Genomic DNA, 20,911 nt, shown 5'->3' on the forward strand with positions numbered 1-20,911 from the left:
AAAATTTAAAAAAACGAGTGCGTCTCTTTGTAATGCAACTGGTGCTTATGTAAAGCGCTGCAATACCTGCGAGTATAGTTCGCACTGTATTAAAGAAAATACATTTCCTTATGACATTCAGTATAAGAGGATGAGTCTAAAAAAAAAAAAAAGGTGTGGTCGGCATGTACCGAAAGCAGAACTTTAGTTTTAACTACAGACACATTGCACCCGTGCCGAGCAATTTCGCAGTTGCTGGTGACTGTCACGGTTTCAGGTAATTTTAGATATTCATAAAGTGGACGAGATTAGAATTTAAGGGAAGAAAGACAACACTGACTATGCTGCTGGCGTACCCCCAGCTGCAAAAGCAGCCGCCATAGCTGGAAATTGGGTTTCGGTACATTTAGGAAGTATGAGGCTATCTCTGACGAATCCCCAAAGTTAAAAAAAATTAGCTGCAATGTTAAATTCAGTCTCTGAAGGCACTGTTAGAATATTTTCTGTGTCAACCAGTACAAAGATGACATGTTGTAACAGTCGGTCAGTGTGAATGTCTGTTCCAGACAGGAACAAATTGTTCCTGTCCCAGTGCAAAACTTCCTGACAAAGGAAGTTTATGTGATGTGGGACGCTTTTAATTAATGGTTTAATGTATGTGTGTTGCCTCATTTTTCCAAAAGAAGGTGAATTTCAAAGCTTTCGCACATGCATCCAGTATGGATTTGGTGCTTTTAAAACTAAAAAAAATACCAGGTGCACACCATTTTCAGATCAGCACATGCAGAGCACACAATAAGAACAACACAAAAACAGACCTGGTGCAACGAAGGGCTGCTGGGGGCATTTAAGACCTAGCCCCCATGAGTAGCCAGTATTGTAACAATGGACAAAAAGGGTTGGGGAGTTAGAAAGTTTGGAGTCAATAATAGTCAGCCCATGGTCAACCCATGGTCTGCCAATGCTTGTTTTTTTAAGGTCGAGCCTATAGTGGCAGCGCACATGCGCTGCTCACTTTGCGAGGCATGCAGTATTCAGTAATTATATTATTATCAAGAGATAAAGTCCTGTGTGGACCGTGCACTCCAGATATTTTAACTAGTGTTCTGAAAGATTAATTTATATCAGAAAGCCAAGGGATACTGGAAACATGATCCAAAGCAAGACAATTTAAAATAACCGATTTGGTAAAACTTGTTTCAGCTTTAACCAAATGGAAAACCAGAGTAGTAAGAGTTTTAATAAGAGCAGAACTTCCAAAAATTGCAACCCATCTTCCTTGTGAACAATCAGGGACGATGCAGATGGCTGGTAGTTATAGCAGATGCCTTAAAAAGTAATTCTCCTCAACCTGAAGGGAGTTACTAGGGGTGCAGCCGCACAGCCCTCCCCTAAGTGTAGTAGTAGACAGTCCTCTCACTTATACATAGTGACCTTCTCATTAACCGGTCGACTGCCCGGCTTAAGAGAAAACTTGGAAATCCCCTCGCAGTCTCTGCAAATTTTTAATCTAACATTTAAAATCTGGTGGGACGATGTGCCATTACTTAAAAAAGAGTTCCCTAAATACCAAAAACAGTTCACTCTTGCTATTTGTAAATCCACAATAATACAGGATTTGCCCTTCTGCACCTTCTTCCCAGAGGCCATTGTATACATTTTTGATTTGCTAACCCGTTTACCGCGGCGGACATTCTGCCGTGGTGCGGGCGTTCGATGCAGTGGGCGGGGCTGTGTTGGCCATTGGTCGTGCGCAGCACCCGGTTGGCCGACGCGAGCACGCAATGGGTGAAACACTGCTTTCTGAGATTCCATAAAGACTCAAATGCATTCATCAGTTTCTGCTGGCCAATGGGTGCCCTAGATAGTAGGAGAGTGTCGTCGGTATATAACAACAGTTGAGCGTGAAGGTTGGCAACGCTGGACACATCAGCGAGCAGAGCCTGAAGAGCACCATCAACCCCATTAATAAAGAGTGAGAACAAAAAGGTGCCAATACACGGCCCTTGTCTAATTCTCTTCTTTACTTTAAAAGTGGGGTAACAATCAGTGGCCCATGCAGGTAAGAGCAGTGGGGGGGGTGGGGCCGGGTGAGGGGATTTCGATTTATTTATTTAATTTTCTCTCGTGGTCGTCAGTCGAATCCCCCACTCCACCAACCCGGGCCCACTGCCCCACCACTCTTACCTGCATGGGCCGCTGCTGGGGGTAACATTTCCTATTGAGGCCATACCGAACCTTGGCTGAGAGGTTTCCAAACAGTTGTGCAAGAAAGCAAATAATCTCTTTTGGGGTACCAAGGGAGATTAGGGTTGAGCAAAGAATTGAGTGGTCAACCAAGTCAAATGTGCTGCTTAAATCAGCAAAACAAAGATAAAGGCATCCTACCTTGACCCTGGTATGCTTTCTGATCAGCAACTCAAGGTTCACACATTGCTCGACTATCCACAAGCCCCTCCTAAATCCAAACTTTACCTCTAATAGAATAGTTTTCTAGTGCCCATCTCTCAAGTCTCATTAGAAGTATCTTGCTCATCAGTTGTACTTCTGAGTCTAGGGGGAAATGGGACAATAACATTTGGTGTCTGATTGGTTTCCCTTCTTAAAAATGGGTACTATAATTGAGATTGCCCAGGTGGAAGTGATCATGCAATCGGCAGCCGCATAAAACACCTGCATCAAGATGGGGCGCCATAAATCCCTAAATGCTTTAAATACATCAGCTGGTACCCCAATGGGGCCTGGTGCTTTCCCACCTGCACTTTGTTCTAGGGCAAGAGGAACCTCAAGGGTGATGTATAATGGGAGATAATACCTACACAACTCCCTCTTTCCCAAAAGCTGGCCAACTAACCTTCCGATTCGAATAAAAAACGCCCTAAAAGTGTGCCACTTACGATTCACAACAATCTACCACCTACAAACAGGAGGAACTAAATTAACTTGTGAAGTAACATCAAGAGTATATTTTTTTTCACCTGATGGGCTTTTGAGCCTGGAGTGGTAGTGTGGCTTTGTTCACCTGTGATGCAAAATACTTCAGGCACCAGCTCTCAATTACGATATATCTTGAACACAAACCAATACTTGAAATGAGGCCTTTTGATTATGGAATGTTGGATGTGGGTGGCCGAATTCGATCTAATCCTCGTGCTGGCTGCACCTCATAATTACATGGCACATAATGGGTGTGCACGGGTTAAGATGGGGCATGAAATGCTCAGTGTGTGAGTACAGAAATCACATCAAAGTAGTACATTCTTAAGATTAAGACTTCAAAGTAAGCAAGCATGCTTCTCTGTCTATATGCTAGGATGTAATATTAAAAAATCTATTGTTTCATTAACAAAACAAATTTATTTATTTAAAAAAACATAAACTCATTATTTAAATAAAAAATGAATTGATTTTGAAGAGGAAGCAATTTCGAAATACACACATTGATACTTAAAAAAAAACAACAAATAAATGTAAGTGCAAAAATGGTTTGCAATACGCAGATATAAATCCAGCAGACAAACTCCAAATTTAGCAGTGTGGGAAATTAGATTTGTTTTAATTTTAAACCTGATTGAAATTAAAAATTAAAGAAAAAAACATTCACTAAGGTCTAATCAACAACATTTTTAAGTCTGGCGTAAGCCAAGATCTTTTATTGTTTATAACAAATATTATATTTAATATATATTTTATATACATGTTGTGGGCATTGATACGTCCTTCTTCAGCCATTGGCTCGATACGTTGTCCATCACAATTTGGTTCAGCCCACAAGATTGCATATAATGTGTGGGGCAATGGATCCACCCTTTTCAGCCATTGGTCTGGCTGCCACTGTCATTCACTTTAGGCCAAGTCCCAGGAAAGCCATTGATGCTTGAATTATCAGGCAGTTTGAGCGACTGCATTCTGCCTCGTTACATCAGCATGGTTTTTAGAACAGTGTGAGTTCATCTAAGTAGCCACCAAAAGAGTTCTTGCAGTCAGTTTCACAAATGCTTTTGAAATGCTATAAACTCGTTTTGAAAGATATTTCCTCTTCGTTCCCCAGGCGCATGTTATGTTGGCAATAGTTAGGCCTCAGTAATATCGCGCAACAAAACGACAATGACAACACCGGCACTTATAAGTGTAGCAGCCAAAATAACCACGAGTTTAGCACCCTGGGCCCTTTCGTTGACCCCCCCTGTGACGTCACTGCAGCAGCCATTGTTGAAGACAGTAGCGGGGTCCATTTGCTAAACACCCCTGTGCAACGACATATGTTGGGATGTCCAATCCCTGACATAACATTCCTCCTTTACCCATAAGTCGAAATAATAGAAGATAAGAACAGTTGGTAACTTTGCTTACAAAACGAAACACAGTGCATGGCATCATACTTTTGAAACTTGAAGGAATTGGAGAGAGATAAAGTGAGAGACAGAGACGGTGAGGGAGAGATAAAAAGGCAAAACACAACTGCTATTCAAACAAACCCAGCTCAGTTCAATATAAAATCTTTCAAATGGGATGACTTCGCTGGACGCGGGCTTAGGTGCTATCTCTCCGTCTCTTGCCGCCTGGGAGTTCTATCCATGTCTCCTGATTCTTCGTGCTGTGGACACCCATCAGGAGCTGATGACAGGTTTCAACTGTCCTTCCTTTCATTTTCACTGGGAAAAGAAGAGTCCACTGGTGGTGGGTCCATCTGCCTTTGGAGAGTGTGTCATTGTTCGGGGTTATACCGGACACCTCAGATGCCTGGATGATGAGCACTCATCCTTGCTTCCTACGTCATCTGCTGGGTGCATCTGAGAGTGATCATCAGGCCTGTGACTGTAGAGCTTGAAGAAGGATACATTTCTGGTGATAGGTTTGACGTGTTTCTAGGCAGATATCATGGTTCCCTTTAAAGAGGTAACACTCCAAGGATCAACCTCAAAAGCCGGCAAGAATTTACTTAGTGGGTGCTGATTCCAGATCACCAACCCTTAGGAGTCTTTGCCGGGGCCATCTGGTCCGGGATAGTTTATCATTTTGTGCCTGACGCTGATGTAGACAAAAAGAACAATTAATGGACAGAATGATGAACAGTACAGAGATCTGGGCCTAAATCCATAATATTTTTTCTCCCCATGCCATTCCAGTTTAAACCCAGCCATACGCAAATCAGTCTTGACCCTGCTCCCTATGGGAACAGTCCAGCCCTCCCTGAAACAGAAACAAGCATCCTGGGACTGGTTTCAGGGCATCACCTCTCATCAAGCCTGACTCCAGTGGCATGGAGAGCACGGGACCCACTTTTGGCTATACCCGTTCCACTCAGGGTGACAAATGCAAAAAGAACAATTGATGGACAGAAGGCTAACAATGTCTAACATTCACCCCAGTACAGAGATCTGGGCCTAAATCCATCGTTTTTTGCTCCTCATGCCAGGGTCAAGACTTATTTGCCTATGACTGGGTCCAAACTGGAGTGGCGTGGTGAGCAAAAGAACGATGGATTAAACCCAGATCTTTGTGACTGGGGGTGAAGGTTTGCATTGTTCAGCATTGCCCGTGCTCACTGCTCCATTGGATTCAAGTTAGCCTGGCTGATTAGGGGTGATGCCCTGAAACAGGTTCAAGGATGCTTATTTCTGGTCAAGGGAGGACCTGGCTTGGCAGTTCGGGCTGGACTGTTACCACAAGGAAAAGGGTCAAGACTGATTTGCATATGGCTGGGTCCAAACTGGGGTGGTGTGGTGAGAAAAAGAACGATGGATTAAACCCAGATCTTTGCGACTGGGGGTAAATGTTTGCATTGTTCAGCATTCCGTCTAGCTGATGTAGGGCTTCAACCACTTGGTTTCATAAAGTCAGTGGTCTTTCCACATGAGGAATGGTATCCCCCATGGCCCAGTTCATGCACAGAGCGCTTGGGCTCTCCCTGGTAGTAGCATGTGGCGTGAGACGGTATTCTCTCAGAAAAGCATAGAGAGCACACTTCGCATCTTCTCCTGCCCATTAGCTAGGGCATTTCTGAGAACCTTGTTTAATGTTTGCATGAATCATTCTGCATTTCCATTGGCTTTGGGTAAATGGGGTATGACTTTCAGATTGTAAATGCAGCGGAACGGTGAGTGCACAGCAAACTCCTGACTGGAGAAAGGGGCACTATTGTCGGTTCAGAGTTTGCTCAACAAACTCTGAGTGGCCATGGTCTTTTCCAGTCATGGTATTGTCTGGTTGGCTGTCGTTGACTCGATGATTTCGACTCCCAGGAATTTTGAGAAATCATCTATGTCGACTAGCATATGTCTGACATCAGGTAGGCTTCCAAAATCTGCACTGGCCCTATGCCACCGAAAAGGGGGGATGTTCTCTCTAATAATGGGTGCTGGTGACCCTGCAGGACGAGCAGCTTGACATGGCGGGCACTGTCTCACTGTCTGTTCCATTAGGTTGTCCAGACTAAGGAACCACACCTTGCACCTAAGTCTGGAATTGGTTTTGACAAACCCTTGATGAGTAGTGTGAACAAGGTCAACCACCTGTTATTTCAGGGCTCTCAGAATCACCAAGTGAGGGCCTCTCATCAAGCAGCTTTCTGGAGAAATAGCTTTCTCCAGTCGGACATTGTTTAACAAAACCAAAGTAAGTCTTGCTTCCTTGACAAAATAGGAGGCCTTTTGAGTGACGGTGTGCCTCAAGGAAACTGGTAATTAACAAGGGCAAAACCTTCACTATGGCATGTGGCAAAAAGACTAAACACAATAGGACCTTTGTTTTAGATAACGTCAGGCTAGAACCCGTCAAGAAATTTTGTTATCTAGGGATGACTTTTTCTGGGGACGGGGGCTGGTCTAGTGAGCAGGAGTCCGTACATTTAAAGCTGACAAGGAATATTAACAGCATTTTTAGATTTGCAACCAAGTTGGGGAACCGGAGAATTAAAGAAATGATCCATATTTATATCATGAGGTGCCTGTCATCTGCGTTGTATGGGGCCGGTGTCTGGGGACATAATATAAGTAGCTGTAACCTGCTTCAACATCAGGAAAATCTCTTCCTTAACCTTTTATTATGTACCCCGGCATCCGCCTCCATAGAGATTCTACATAGGGAAGTAGGTTTAGCCTACATAGGAGATTTGGCAGCATTACGTCCCTTATCCCTATGGAGATCCATTTGGTCTAAAGCAGAAACGGAGTTTACGCAAACTGTCATCCAGGACTGCCTAAAATTAGACAATCATATGCGTATTCCCTGGTTCAGGCACATTCGGTTCTGGTTTCAGACGGTTTTAGGTCTTGACCCCTTCTTGAATCCGGAATTGGGCGTCCCGGTTTCTAAAAAGGAATTGAAAGATCTGTTTCTAGAAAATGTCAAGAAGGCCAGGTCTACCAGATATGCTTCCCAACAAACATTTGCTTTTTATAATGAACACATTGTCACTGAGGGTTACCAACAGTATCTGTCAACTGTTACCAGAAGTTCTCATCGCTTTGTCCTGACACGGTTGAGATTAGGCACTGTGCATCATCTGGTGTCTTTCCCACAAACTAGAATGAGTGGCACTTTGCCCTGCCCTTGCGACGGGACATCCAAACAGAGCTATTGCCATTTTATGCTTTTTTGTAAATTTTATATTCCTTATAGGAAATTGTATTTAAAGCCTCTATTTTTTAAATGTAATATAAGAAGTACCAAAGATGCTTTGCAGTTAATGTTTGGTTTTAGTAGCGCAGATGTATGCTTCCATGTAGCCTCATTTATTTTAAAATGTGTTCTTAGTAGGAAATCCATTATTATATGATTTATTACCCTGATATGATTTTAGTAATTATTTGTCACTCTTGGTGTATTAGCTCTATTCATTTGAACCAACATTTTATTTTAACTGGTTGGACCTGTTATACATTATGAATTTTACCATGCTCCTAAATTTTGTAACGATACTTGAACGTATATGTATCATTCCAACTCTATCTGATAAGTTTTAGAACTATGCACTTTGTCACTTTGTTTATAGGAAATTCTGTAGGCTTTACAAATTAATGTAACTATTGAATTTTGTGGATATTCCGTATATGTAATATGCGAACGGAGTGTTTTTTTAATCAAATTTATGATGTATTAAAATGTATTTTTTTTCATGTATGCTATATGGTTATAACTATATACCGAATAAAGCATTTGAAATTTGTAATTTATTTTGAGTGACGGTGTGCCAGTTTCTGGATGTTACTGCATTGATGGCCAGGTGGAGACATTCATCCGTGGCTGCGGTCTGATAATTTCCACTAGGGAGATGGGCAATGTTCTAGGCCATTCTACTACCAGCCAAGCATATTCCTCCACTTCTTCAGCATCTGATTCCTCCTCCACGGTGACTGGCCTTGCATGACTAGATAAATAGTCAGCAGGATTTTGTGCTCTGGAGAAGTATAATACTGAGAAATTGTATGCCTGCAGTTGAAGGGTCCATTTCTTAAATCTTGGTAGTGGTGTGGAGGATGATCCAGTAAAAAGAGGGCCTAGTGTTTGTGGTCCCTATGAACCGTGAATGCTTGGCCATAAAGGTATATGTGAAAATGTCAGCAGTCCCAGTGCACTGTGATGGCTTCTTTTTCAATGTGGGACTTGTACTGTTCTGTCTCTTTCAAGGCATGACTGGCATACGCTACTAGAGCCCAGTCACCATTTGTTTGCTTTTGTGATAGTACAGCCCCTAAATCTTTCTGTGACTTTCTGTCACATTACCTTGATTTTAATCATCGCCGAGCTCACCTGCTTAAAAGCCCGATTTGAACGCGCTTTGACAGCCCTTCGCGACCACCCCTGAGACAGCGACCCCAGCGCTGAACAGGGAAATGCCCAAAGGCGGTAGCCACGCCCTCTGCGAGGCCACGCCCCCCCTAACAAGTACAAAACGCTGATTGGAAGCGGATTTGGCACTCTTGTGTTGTTATCCTCTGAGGCGGAAGCCGGAGGACTGTATTAGCATTTGTGTGTTTTAAAATTGCACTTTCTGTCACATTACCTTGATTTTAATCATCGCCGAGCTCACCTGCTTAAAAGCCCGATTTGAACGCGCTTTGACAGCCCTTCGCGACCACCCCTGAGACAGCGACCCCAGCGCTGAACAGGGAAACGCCCAAAGGCGGTAGCCACGCCCTCTGCGAGGCCACGCCCCCCCTAACAAGTACAAAACGCTGATTGGAAGCGGATTTGGCACTCTTGTGTTGTTATCCTCTGAGGCGGAAGCCGGAGGACTGTATTAGCATTTGTGTGTTTTAAAATTGCACTTTCTGTCACATTACCTTGATTTTAATCATCGCCGAGCTCACCTGCTTAAAAGCCCGATTTGAACGCGCTTTGACAGCCCTTCGCGACCACCCCATAGACAGCGACCCCAGCGCTGAACAGGGAAACGCCCAAAGGCGGTAGCCACGCCCTCTGCGAGGCCACGCCCCCCCTAACAAGTACAAAACGCTGATTGGAAGCGGATTTGGCACTCTTGTGTTGTTATCCTCTGAGGCGGAAGCCGGAGGACTGTATTAGCATTTGTGTGTTTTAAAATTGCACTTTCTGTCACATTACCTTGATTTTAATCATCGCCGAGCTCACCTGCTTAAAAGCCCGATTTGAACGCGCTTTGACAGCCCTTCGCGACCACCCCTGAGACAGCGACCCCAGCGCTGAACTGGGAAACGCCCAAAGGCGGTAGCCACGCCCTCTGCGAGGCCACGCCCCCCCTAACAAGTACAAAACGCTGATTGGAAGCGGATTTGGCACTCTTGTGTTGTTATCCTCTGAGGCGGAAGCCGGAGGACTGTATTAGCATTTGTGTGTTTTAAAATTGCACTTTCTGTCACATTACCTTGATTTTAATCATCGCCGAGCTCACCTGCTTAAAAGCCCGATTTGAACGCGCTTTGACAGCCCTTCGCGACCACCCCTGAGACAGCGACCCCAGCGCTGAACAGGGAAACGCCCAAAGGCGGTAGCCACGCCCTCTGCGAGGCCACGCCCCCCCTAACAAGTACAAAACGCTGATTGGAAGCGGATTTGGCACTCTTGTGTTGTTATCCTCTGAGGCGGAAGCCGGAGGACTGTATTAGCATTTGTGTGTTTTAAAATTGCACTTTCTGTCACATTACCTTGATTTTAATCATCGCCGAGCTCACCTGCTTAAAAGCCCGATTTGAACGCGCTTTGACAGCCCTTCGCGACCACCCCTGAGACAGCGACCCCAGCGCTGAACAGGGAAACGCCCAAAGGCGGTAGCCACGCCCTCTGCGAGGCCACGCCCCCCCCTAACAAGTACAAAACGCTGATTGGAAGCGGATTTGGCACTCTTGTGTTGTTATCCTCTGAGGCGGAAGCTGGAGGACTGTATTAACATTTGTGTGTTTTAAAATTGCACTTTCTGTCACATTACCTTGATTTTAATCATCGCCGAGCTCACCTGCTTAAAAGCCCGATTTGAACGCGCTTTGACAGCCCTTCGCGACCACCCCTGAGACAGCGACCCCAGCGCTGAACAGGGAAACGCCCAAAGGCGGTAGCCACACCCTCTGCGAGGCCACGCCCCCCCTAACAAGTACAAAACGCTGATTGGAAGCGGATTTGGCACTCTTGTGTTGTTATCCTCTGAGGCGGAAGCCGGAGGACTGTATTAGCATTTGTGTGTTTTAAAATTGCACTTTCTGTCACATTACCTTGATTTTAATCATCGCCGAGCTCACCTGCTTAAAAGCCTGATTTGAACGCGCTTTGACAGCCCTTCGCGACCACCCCTGAGACAGCGACCCCAGCGCTGAACAGGGAAACGCCCAAAGGCGGTAGCCACGCCCTCTGCAAGGCCACGCCCCCCCTAACAAGTACAAATGTGCCGACCTTACCAGCGCAGCGGACGAGCGCAGCGGGAGCGCCTAAGGCAAGCCTGTCTGCGCCCGTCTGCGCACGGCCGGGCCCAGGGCCAGAACCCCTGTCCAAAGCAGCCTACCCTACGGTAAGGTACTCACGCAGAGAGCTACTAAGTCTTAGACCCCCAACTTCTTCCTGCGATTACACCCATGATCTAAATGGACCTTTCACTAGCTGCTCTCTATGTAAGCCAGCCCAGCTCACGCTCCCCACAAAACCTCACAAACCCGCCTTCCTCAAACTTGCTTCACTAAATTGTCGCTCACTTCCAAAACACTCGACAGAGATTAACCATCTCATAGAAGACCTGGAGATAGATATCCTTTTTTTCACGGAAACGTGGCTTGCCCCACAGTTATAATCAGACATGGCACTAGCAACCCCACCGGGCTACTGCATTCAGTCCCTACCCCGCCCTTTAGGCAGAGGTGGTGGTGTCGCCATTATCCACCGAGACTACCTCCACTGTAAAATCAGTGATGCGCAGATTACTGACTCAGAAAGTCTCCACTTCACGATCAAACTAAACCCAACCAACTCATTAGCAGGAATACTTGTGTACCGTCCCCCTGGCCCCCCAGGTCCCTCCGCTAGCTCCCTCCTGGACTCAGTCACAACCCAGGCCAACTCCCTATCAAACTTTATGATAGTAGGTGACCTGAACATACATCTGGAAGACCCGGTAGACGCGGTGGCTAATGACCTGATCTCAGATCTGGCGGCACTTGATATCCGCCTACTCAACTCCGGAGCCACCCACATCAGGGGTCATCTATTGGACCCGGTGTTCACTAGCTCCCCCTCGATGCAAGCGAAGGAGGCCCTTCCCCTCCCCTGGACAGACCACTTCCTAGTCCCCTTCCAACTACCTGATACCTGCAGGAAACCCCAAAAACTTCCCATCTACAGCAAGGACAGGACCTGGTCCAGACTCCCCACGGAAGAATGGGCCAAGACCCTTGAAAGGACCACCCCTGCTCACGCAGAAGACCCGGCTACTGCAGACAAAAAATTCAGAGACTGTATCACCTCCTCCCTGGACTTAGTACTCCCACTTAGAACTAGGGAAAACAAAAATGGCAAACCTGGTTCAGCCCCGTGGTATACCGCGGACCTCCGAATACTACGCAAAAATTGCAAAAAAGCAGAACGGCTCTGGAGGAGAAACTGGCAACATGCCAACAAAGAAGCCTACCAGATCACAGTCAGACTCTACAAAGAGGCCATCAGACAAGCTAAAGCCTCACATTACGACACGCAAATACAGGAATCATCCAACTCAGCCAGAGAATCCTTTTTAATCGTAAAGGAGCTGCTCAAAGTCCCCGTTACCCCCCCCCCACCACCCCAAAATTGACAGAAGTAATGAGCTAGCGAATTATTTTAATGACAAAATCACCTGCATCCTAACCTCCCTCCCACCCCCCGGTCCCACTAGTCACATGGAAAGCCGCTTATCCCTAGACCAGGCTGAAAGCAACTCACGCCCCATACTGCCGACATTCCGGCCAGTAACTGGCCTAGAGGTAGAACGAACCTTAACGAAAATAAAAAGCGGATCACCTCTGGATCCAGCACCAATCAGGTTTCTTAAAACCGTAACCTCAGTCATCATACCCACTGTCACGGAACTTATCAACAGCTCGTTCGCCCACGGATTTGTCCCCGACAGCTGGAAGAATGCTGTGGTAAAAGCACTTCTAAAAAAACCTCAGCTGGACCCAGCAGATATGTCTAATTACCGACCAATATCTCTACTCCCCGGTATCAGCAAAATAACTGAGAAACTGGTAAACACACAATTATCCCAGTTCCTTGAGACCAACAACTTGCTTAGACAATCCCAAACCGGATTCCGCCCAGGCCATGGCACAGACACCGCACTTCTTGCCGTCATTGAAGAAGCAAGGCGCATACTGGATTCAGGAGGATCAGTGGCAGTGATCCTCCTGGACCTAAGCGCAGCCTTCGACACAGTTAACCACCGTGTCCTTCTGCATAGATTGGCGGATGCAGGACTTACTGAGACAGCACTCAGTTGGATCGAATCCTTCCTTACAGGGCGCACGTTCCAAGTGTGGGACGAAAACCATCACTCATCCACCCTCCCACTCACAAGCGGTGTCCCTCAGGGCTCCTCCCTGAGCCCGACGCTTTTTAATGTATACATGGCCCCTCTTGAGGACGTGGTAACACCATTTAACATAAAAATGGTAAGCTATGCTGACGACACTCAGCTGGTCGTCTCCCTGTCTCAACTGATCGACCACCCAGAATACCTGACCAATTGTCTTACAGGAATCCACAACTGGATGAATAATTCATCATTAAAACTAAATGGGTCAAAGACGGAGGTGATGCTCCTAGGAAAACAATGGACGACCATCCCTCCACCACTCTGGCCCGACGTGTTCGGGGAAATCCCCCCCGAAACGTGAAATTAAGACACTCGGTGTGTGGCTCGAACCAGAGCTTACTATGAAAACACAAGCAACCAAAACCTCGGGCACCTGTTTCGGGCTTATGCGCACGACTCGCAAGATTCTGCCCTTACTGCCACCTACTTCCAGGAAACTACTCATCCAGGGACTAGTACTGTCCCGCCTGGACTACAGCAATCTGGTCTACCTGGGAGCCCCTGAGGCCACCCTAACGAAGCTCCAGCGGACACAGAATGCGGCGGCGCGCCTGCTCACCAATATCCCCTCCAGAACGTCCGCCAAGCCGGCCCTCAAGGCCCTGCACTGGCTCCCTGTGCGCCAAAGGGTGCAATTCAAAGCGATGTGCACGACACATAAGCTGATCAACGGATCTGGCCCTGCGATCCTCAGCAAAATGATCACCCCTTACATAGCAACCAGACCCCTACGATCCCAGAATGAAAACCTGGCTAGCATTCCTAGATTTAAAAGATCTCGCACAGGAGGACGACAATTTTCCGTTCAAGCAGCTGCCGGATGGAATGCTCTTCCCCGCTCCCTCAGACTTGAACCCAACTACCTGGCATTTCGCAAGAAATTAAAGACACATCTATTCCCCAAATAGAATCCCCTATAAGTGTCTCTCCCCTCTCCCTACCCCTCATCAGGATCACAACTCTTACAGCGCGGGGATGCCCTTGGGTCACCAGGCGCTTTAGAAATCGTTAAATAAATAAATAATAAATAAATCAGTGGGGCTCACATCTACAGACAGTTCTGACTCGCGGCTGGGGTTCAAAGTAAGCTAATGTCGTGTCTGCAGACAAAGCTTTCTTAGTTGCTTGAAACACCTCTTCGTGGGTAGGTCCCCAGCTCCATGTGGCATTGGCTTTTGTAAGTTCTTGAAGTGGGGCAGTGAGAGGGGTCAGGTTCTGTATGAAATGCCTACAGTATTTGACCATCCCTTAAAAACTGCGTACACCCATGACATTGGTGTGAGCCTATGCTGACTAGTTGTCGTAGACCTTTGCAGGATCTGGCATGACCCCATCCTCCGAGTACCTGTATTCAAAGAAACCCTATTTCCTTCTGGTGGAATGCACATTTTTCTCTGTGGAGTGTGAGACCATTGTCCCATAAATGTTAGACCGTTAGCTTCAACCAGTCAAGGTGCTCCTCCAGTGTGGAGGCATGCACCAAAATGTAATCGCTGACATTGCTAATGCCTTTAAGGGCAGTCAAAACTCCTCTGAACATACCTTGATAAACATCCACCACACTGGACACTCCAGAACTGAGGCGTTTATACCTCTGCAAACCCACATGGGTGAGAAGGTGGTGATTGCTTGAGATTCAGGGGTGAGCATTAACCGGTGATACCCTGCATGGCGATCCATCTGGGAGAACCACCTCGAGCCACTGACTTCTGCCACAATGTCATCAACAGTGGGTGTTAGATGTCATTCACACTGGATTTCCAGATTGGGTAGACGCATATTTGCACAAATTCTGACTTCTCGTGGATGCACTTGTGCTGTCTTGACTCAACCTAAAATGACTGATTTTTAGTATTTTTTTTAACTGCAATACATTTTGCAATTAGATTCACAGTAGCTAACAAAACTACTCTGTTAGGTGATCTGTTGTATGTACTTTGTGGGGGCTGACTCCTCCCACACTTTGGGCTGGCTTTTGTGTGCGTCATTTAAAAAACATAGCCTACAAATGGCTAGTAGTTAGTGCATGTCACACCTTTTCTCACACGTTAACTCCGATGGAGTATTGCCGTAGGACGAGGAGGGAGGCACACCCTGCTTGCGTGCCAATTATGAGGAAGCAGTGCTGAGGCTGTTTCGCTCCTTTCAGCCCGGCCCACACTGCAGCTTCCTCCCTCTCCGATGCTGCTTGTGCGCCAATTACAAGGAAGCAGTGACGAGGTTGTTCAACCCCTTCCAGCCCAGCCCACACTGTGGCTTCCTCCCTCTTCACCTACAGCTTTTTTTGGTCACAAATGTGAACTTTATCAATTGATGGCGGGAACGAGCCTGGACGTGCACACTGCTTGCATGCCGATAATGAGGAAGCAGTGCTGAGGCTGTTCAACCCCTCCCAGCTCAGCCCACATTGCAGCTTCCTCCCTCTCTGACTACAGCTTTTTTTTCTTCAAAAATGTGAACTTTATCGATTGACAGATAAACAAGAATCACACAACACCGTGCCAATCATATGAACCTTTCAAAGTCCACAAATTAGTTAAAGTCCAGACTTATTTTCAATAGCAGTAAAAACAGTCCATCTCCCAGCATGCTATGGGTTGCAAGCCACTTTCTATCCCCTTTTGGGTGATGTTGTTTTTATGTGGCACCTCAGGCTTTAAAACTGATGACATATATGCAAAACCCACTACCCGCATTCATTTAAATGGGCATCTCACTGCCCCTTTTTCCATCTATCGCAATACAAGACAGGGGTGCCCACTATCCCCTCTACTATTTGCCCTAGTGGTGGAACCCCTGGCCATAGCCATTCGTCGAGACCAAGATGTATGGGGTATCCCCATGGGTGGTTATGAACATAAAGCTTCCATCTTCGCTGACGACCTCCTTCTCTCCCTATCCTCTCCACCTACTTCTCTCCCTGTTGTAGTGACTCTCCTAAGGTCCTTTGAAGACGCGTAGGGATACTGGATCAATCCCACTAAATCTCATGCCCTTAATCTTACGCTCCAGGCCTTCGAAGTCCAGGAATTGCAAGACCTGATCCTGGTACAGTGGACTGATGTATCGATTCGGTACTTGGGCCTAGACTTGACCCCCACACTCTCGACCCAGACCTCGTCCAATTGGCCTAGATACAGGAAAGCTATCCAGGAGGAACTGTGTAGATGGAAGGGCCTTCCTCTCGCAGGGTTAGGATCCATCAATACCATAACAATGTCTCTTCTCCCTAAAGTCTTATATTTTTTACAAACCCTTCCCACCCCAATACCACAGTCTGATATTCTTGCCCTATAGTGGTACTTTACAAAATCTATATAGGGGAACTCCCATCCACGCTTCTCTAATAAGATCCTGATGTTGCCTCGTGACCGGGGTGGGCTTGAGTGCCCCAACCTTTTGGAATACTGTTGGGCTTGTCACCTTCGGTTTATTTCGGAATGGGTGGTGCGCGAAAGTGATAAGTATTGGTTCCATTTAGACCACGCAGCATCCTGTAGACCTTTGTGGGACTTGGCATGGCTACCGTGAGGAGCCTGCCCGCAGCACATACATAGCCACCCCTACAAGAACGATACTAGAGATCTGGGATAAGTTGGCGATACCCCAAGGACTAATGACATTCCCCTCCCCTAACACACCTATAGCACGTAATCCCATGTTCCCCCCTGCTTTGCAAACTCAGGCATTTGGTGCATGGACAGAGGGGGAATGCCGGGTTATTCAGGACCTTTTTCAGGGCAATGACTTCCTTACTTTCAAGCAAAGTAGGCAAAGTTTTCATCTCGCAGGAGGGACACGTATGCAATACTACCAGATACAGCATTGGCTTAGCTCCCAGACTTTCACCCAGGAAGCCACAAGACAGCTTACCGCCTTTCAATCCCTCGTTTATAGGTTTTTGGGTTCAAAGGGTCTGATTTCTAAAACATACTCCGTCTTACAACATTCTCAGCGACCCACGCCCCATAGATATCAGACCCAGCGGGCTGTAGACCTGGAAGAGGATAAACCTCCAGAGGGGTGGGTTTGATTGTGGTGGGATATCCCAAGGGTATTCCGGAGCACACCGCAAAGCAAGTCAGCATACAAATTAATGAAACAGTGGTACTACACCCCAACTCGCTTGCATCAGATGTTCCCAAACTCCCCCCGACTTGTTGGAAGTGCCAGAGAGCTAGAGGAGACTTCATTCACATTTGGTGGCTAACTTTAACCACAAATATATTTTTTGTACCGCTTTATTGTATGTACATGTAGATATTATGTGTTTTGTTGACAAATATATGCACAGAGACAAAACATTCAGATCACGGACCATTGTGGGTGCCTTTCTAAAAAGATATATGGTTTGTTGAGAATATTTTTCACTTGAGGGACTAATTAAGGTTTCCTTCATTTTTTAGAAATTATTATTATTTTCGATCAATTCCGCCACATCAAGTTCTGTTTTTGCTGTTTATATTGCCCAGATGCGGGTGGAGTACTAGGGCAACCCCCTTTTTCGTAACAGCATCCATCTAGTAGCAACGGTGCAGGGGTTCAGTGACAAGTTGCATTACAAAATACCCTAGTTTCTGTTTTTTTATAGGTTACCATTTTAGAGTATAGTTCCCTCATCAGCCTTCATGTTTCTTATAGGTGTATTGCCATTAATTGTAATGCCTTTAAGCACATACCATGACATTTACACTACAAGCACCCTGCTCACTACAAGCTTATGAAGACACAGCAAAGCTTCTACTTTGACATTCAGCTTGCACTCAACCAAGCACTCCTCATCCTGCACTCCGAGTCACACCTCTCACACTACAGGCACATAGGCATACCTCTCACCCTGCAATCACATAGGCACATCTCTGACCCTGCACTCAACCAGCCACAATGCTCACCAGGCATGCACACAGGCATAGTGCTCCCCTGCACCAACACAGGCCTAGTGTTCACCCGTGCATTCACACATGCCAAATGCTCACTCTGCACTCATACAGGCACAATACTCACCCATGGATCCACACAGGCACAATGCTAATGCTACACTTACACTCCACATAATACCACTCAAGACCACAAAAGCCAACTCCACCTCATTACACAATACTGAATATCACATAAATACACCCCACATAAATCCCCTCTATGCCACATAAAAATCCACATAAATGCACTCCACACCATGCCACATAATTCCACTCAACATAATTTCACTCAATGCCACACTGTTCCATGCCACACTGTTAAACTCCACGCAAATCCATTCCACACAACATAATTCCACACCAAACCATACCATTCAACAACACAGTTCCACAACACACCACATATATAGAAATAAAAACATATAATTCAACATCATACCACAAAATTCAACAGCACACCAAATAATTAAACTCCACTACATAACACTCCACAACACAAAATACCGTTCCACGCAATTACACTCCATGACACATAATCCCACTCCACATAATTCCAATACACTCAAACACATAATTACTATACACATAATACCACTGCACAGCATGTCACATAATTCTATTACACAAATCCACACCACGCCACACAATGCCACAACTACCAATTACAATCCAACCCACATAATTCCAATACACACAACATACATCCACTTCACTCCATAACACATAGATAAGAGACATTTACAACGCCAACAGCTCTCACTCTTGCTTTTTTTTAACACCCAAACACACAGATGTGGAGCTTAGCTCCTAACTATTTGTTTTTTCATCACCAATAAGGCAAAGCTATCCACATAGTTCCATGCCACACAATTCAACTTCACTCATTTCCAATCCACACCACATAATACAACTCAACAACACAATTACACAACACACCATATACATCCAATCCACACCACAAACTTCCACATAAAGCCACACAATTCAAAAGCACACCACACAATTAAACTACACTACATACCACTCCCCAACACAAAATACCATTCCAAATAATCACACATCATAACACACAATGCCACTCCACATAATTCCAGTACACTCAGTACCACATAATTCCACAGCAAGCCATGCCACATAATTCCACTACACAAATCCACTCCACCCCACACAATTAGGTGTCACACATTTCCACAACTAATCCAATCCAACCAACAAAACTGCACTACACACCACATACAAACACCCCATAACACACAAGTAAAAAACATTACCATTTGTAATGCCAATAGCTCTAACTCAAACAAATGCGAGACATATTGCATTTCCAGTGCTGTTTAAATCATGGCACTCGCCTTTTTTTCCAGAGCGGATAGTTTCGTCTTTTTTTTTCCAGAGTGGATAGTTCATAGGATGATTTTTGTGGATCGATTCATATTTGGCTTGGGGTCCGTTGAGTTTAGCATATGTTAGTAAATAATTGTAGATTCCCGGTACAGCTTGTAGTTCCCTGATGCAAACAGCGAGAGCAGCCAGAGAGAGGGACATGCTGCACTTCTAGCTGTTTGCTATTGCCTCTGTTGACGTTTTATATATTGTTTGGTTGTATTCTGAAAAACCATCATTTTTTATCACTTTAGGTAAATAGCTAATTGTAAACAATATATACCCGTCCCATTCCTCCCTTAGGTATAAAGAATTAAATCCAATCTCCCATACTTTGACTTAACGTAATTTCTTAAAAATATTTTAAGATACCAATATGTCAGTCTTTATGTTATTTTTGTGTACCTCTTTTAGGTTCTGCAATTCTGTTTTTTAGGATGTTTCAAAATAGTTTACACGTCGGTCTGTGTTGTTTAGATACCTTTCCACAATACCTGTTGTCTGACGTGTTATGCAAGCCATATGAGTCAGGGGAAGAATTCGCTTTTCAGCCCATTCGATGCATGGCCTCTTTAACACATGCACAGCGGTTCCACTTGCCGTGGAAGTGCAAGAAGTGACATCTTCTGTCTGGGATGTAGTTTTGACGCACTCTTTCACAGCCAGCAAACTATTGACGCAAACCAACTTATACTACGACAGTTGGTGATCTAATAATTATACAATCCCAGCATCCTTAATAGTAACTATGACAGTGGGCGATGTGCAAATTCTAAAATCACAGCTCCATCTGGAATTTCAAGCTTTTTTTTAGAGATGGGGAGAGTGCATGCATCGTAGAATAATTTCATATTTTTTTAAGTTATTTTCAGTTACTAACTGGGGGGCATATTATCAAGCCCATTATCGCCGCTTTAGCGGCTGTTTACGGCCAAAAAGCAGCGATAATGACATCGCACTATTAGCAAGGACACGCCAGCGCGTGTTTCCTTGTCTCAGCAGCGGTTTTCCTTACGCCTTGCATCGCATCTCTAATGAGATGCAAAGTAGGCGTTACCAAGAAAAACAACATTCAAAACATCGCTATCTGTCCTTACCAGTATTTACAAGCCTGCCCAGGACACCCAAAGCGATATTAAAGCTGCGCTAACCGTGGTTATCGCCGGTATTTTACGTCTGATAACATCCTGACTTCACCATCTTTTACATGGGAAGTGGATTGTACGACTAAATCCACATCTGCCTATTACTAAGGATTCCCCTATTGCTGCAGGTTTATCGCTGGATTCACAGCGATAAACCTGCATTTCGCCGCTATCGCTGGATTTTTCATCGCCGTGGAGATAAGCGTTGTAAATAACGTGATATCGCGGCGATCCAATCCGGCGATAGCCGGCGTTAACCAAATCGCGCTAAGCATGATCGGCGATATTTATCGCTGCTCGTTGATGATATGCCCCTGGGTGTGCTGTGGCTTTGAGTTAGTTCTGCGTTCTGCCAAGTAAATAATTTTACCACTGGATATGATATATGCCTTGCTTAAGCTTGAATGACAGTGCACAAGCATTCTTGGTCGTACACTGCAATTTTTTAAAAA

General features: G+C 45.5%; 1 long non-coding RNA gene across 1 annotated transcript in view; it reads left to right on the top strand.

Moving 5' to 3' along the window:
- The first annotated feature begins 209 nt into the window (after positions 1-209).
- Positions 210-20,911, top strand: part of LOC144819911 (uncharacterized) — a 63,808-nt gene continuing 43,106 nt past the window's right edge. Inside the window, exon 1 of the long non-coding RNA XR_013607620.1 lies at positions 210-256. This is a non-coding gene — a long non-coding RNA (uncharacterized LOC144819911). The remainder of the gene's footprint in view (positions 257-20,911) is intronic.

This window comes from Lissotriton helveticus, chromosome 2_1 (assembly GCF_964261635.1).
Source record: "Lissotriton helveticus chromosome 2_1, aLisHel1.1, whole genome shotgun sequence".
NCBI classification, from domain to species: domain Eukaryota; kingdom Metazoa; phylum Chordata; class Amphibia; order Caudata; family Salamandridae; genus Lissotriton; species Lissotriton helveticus.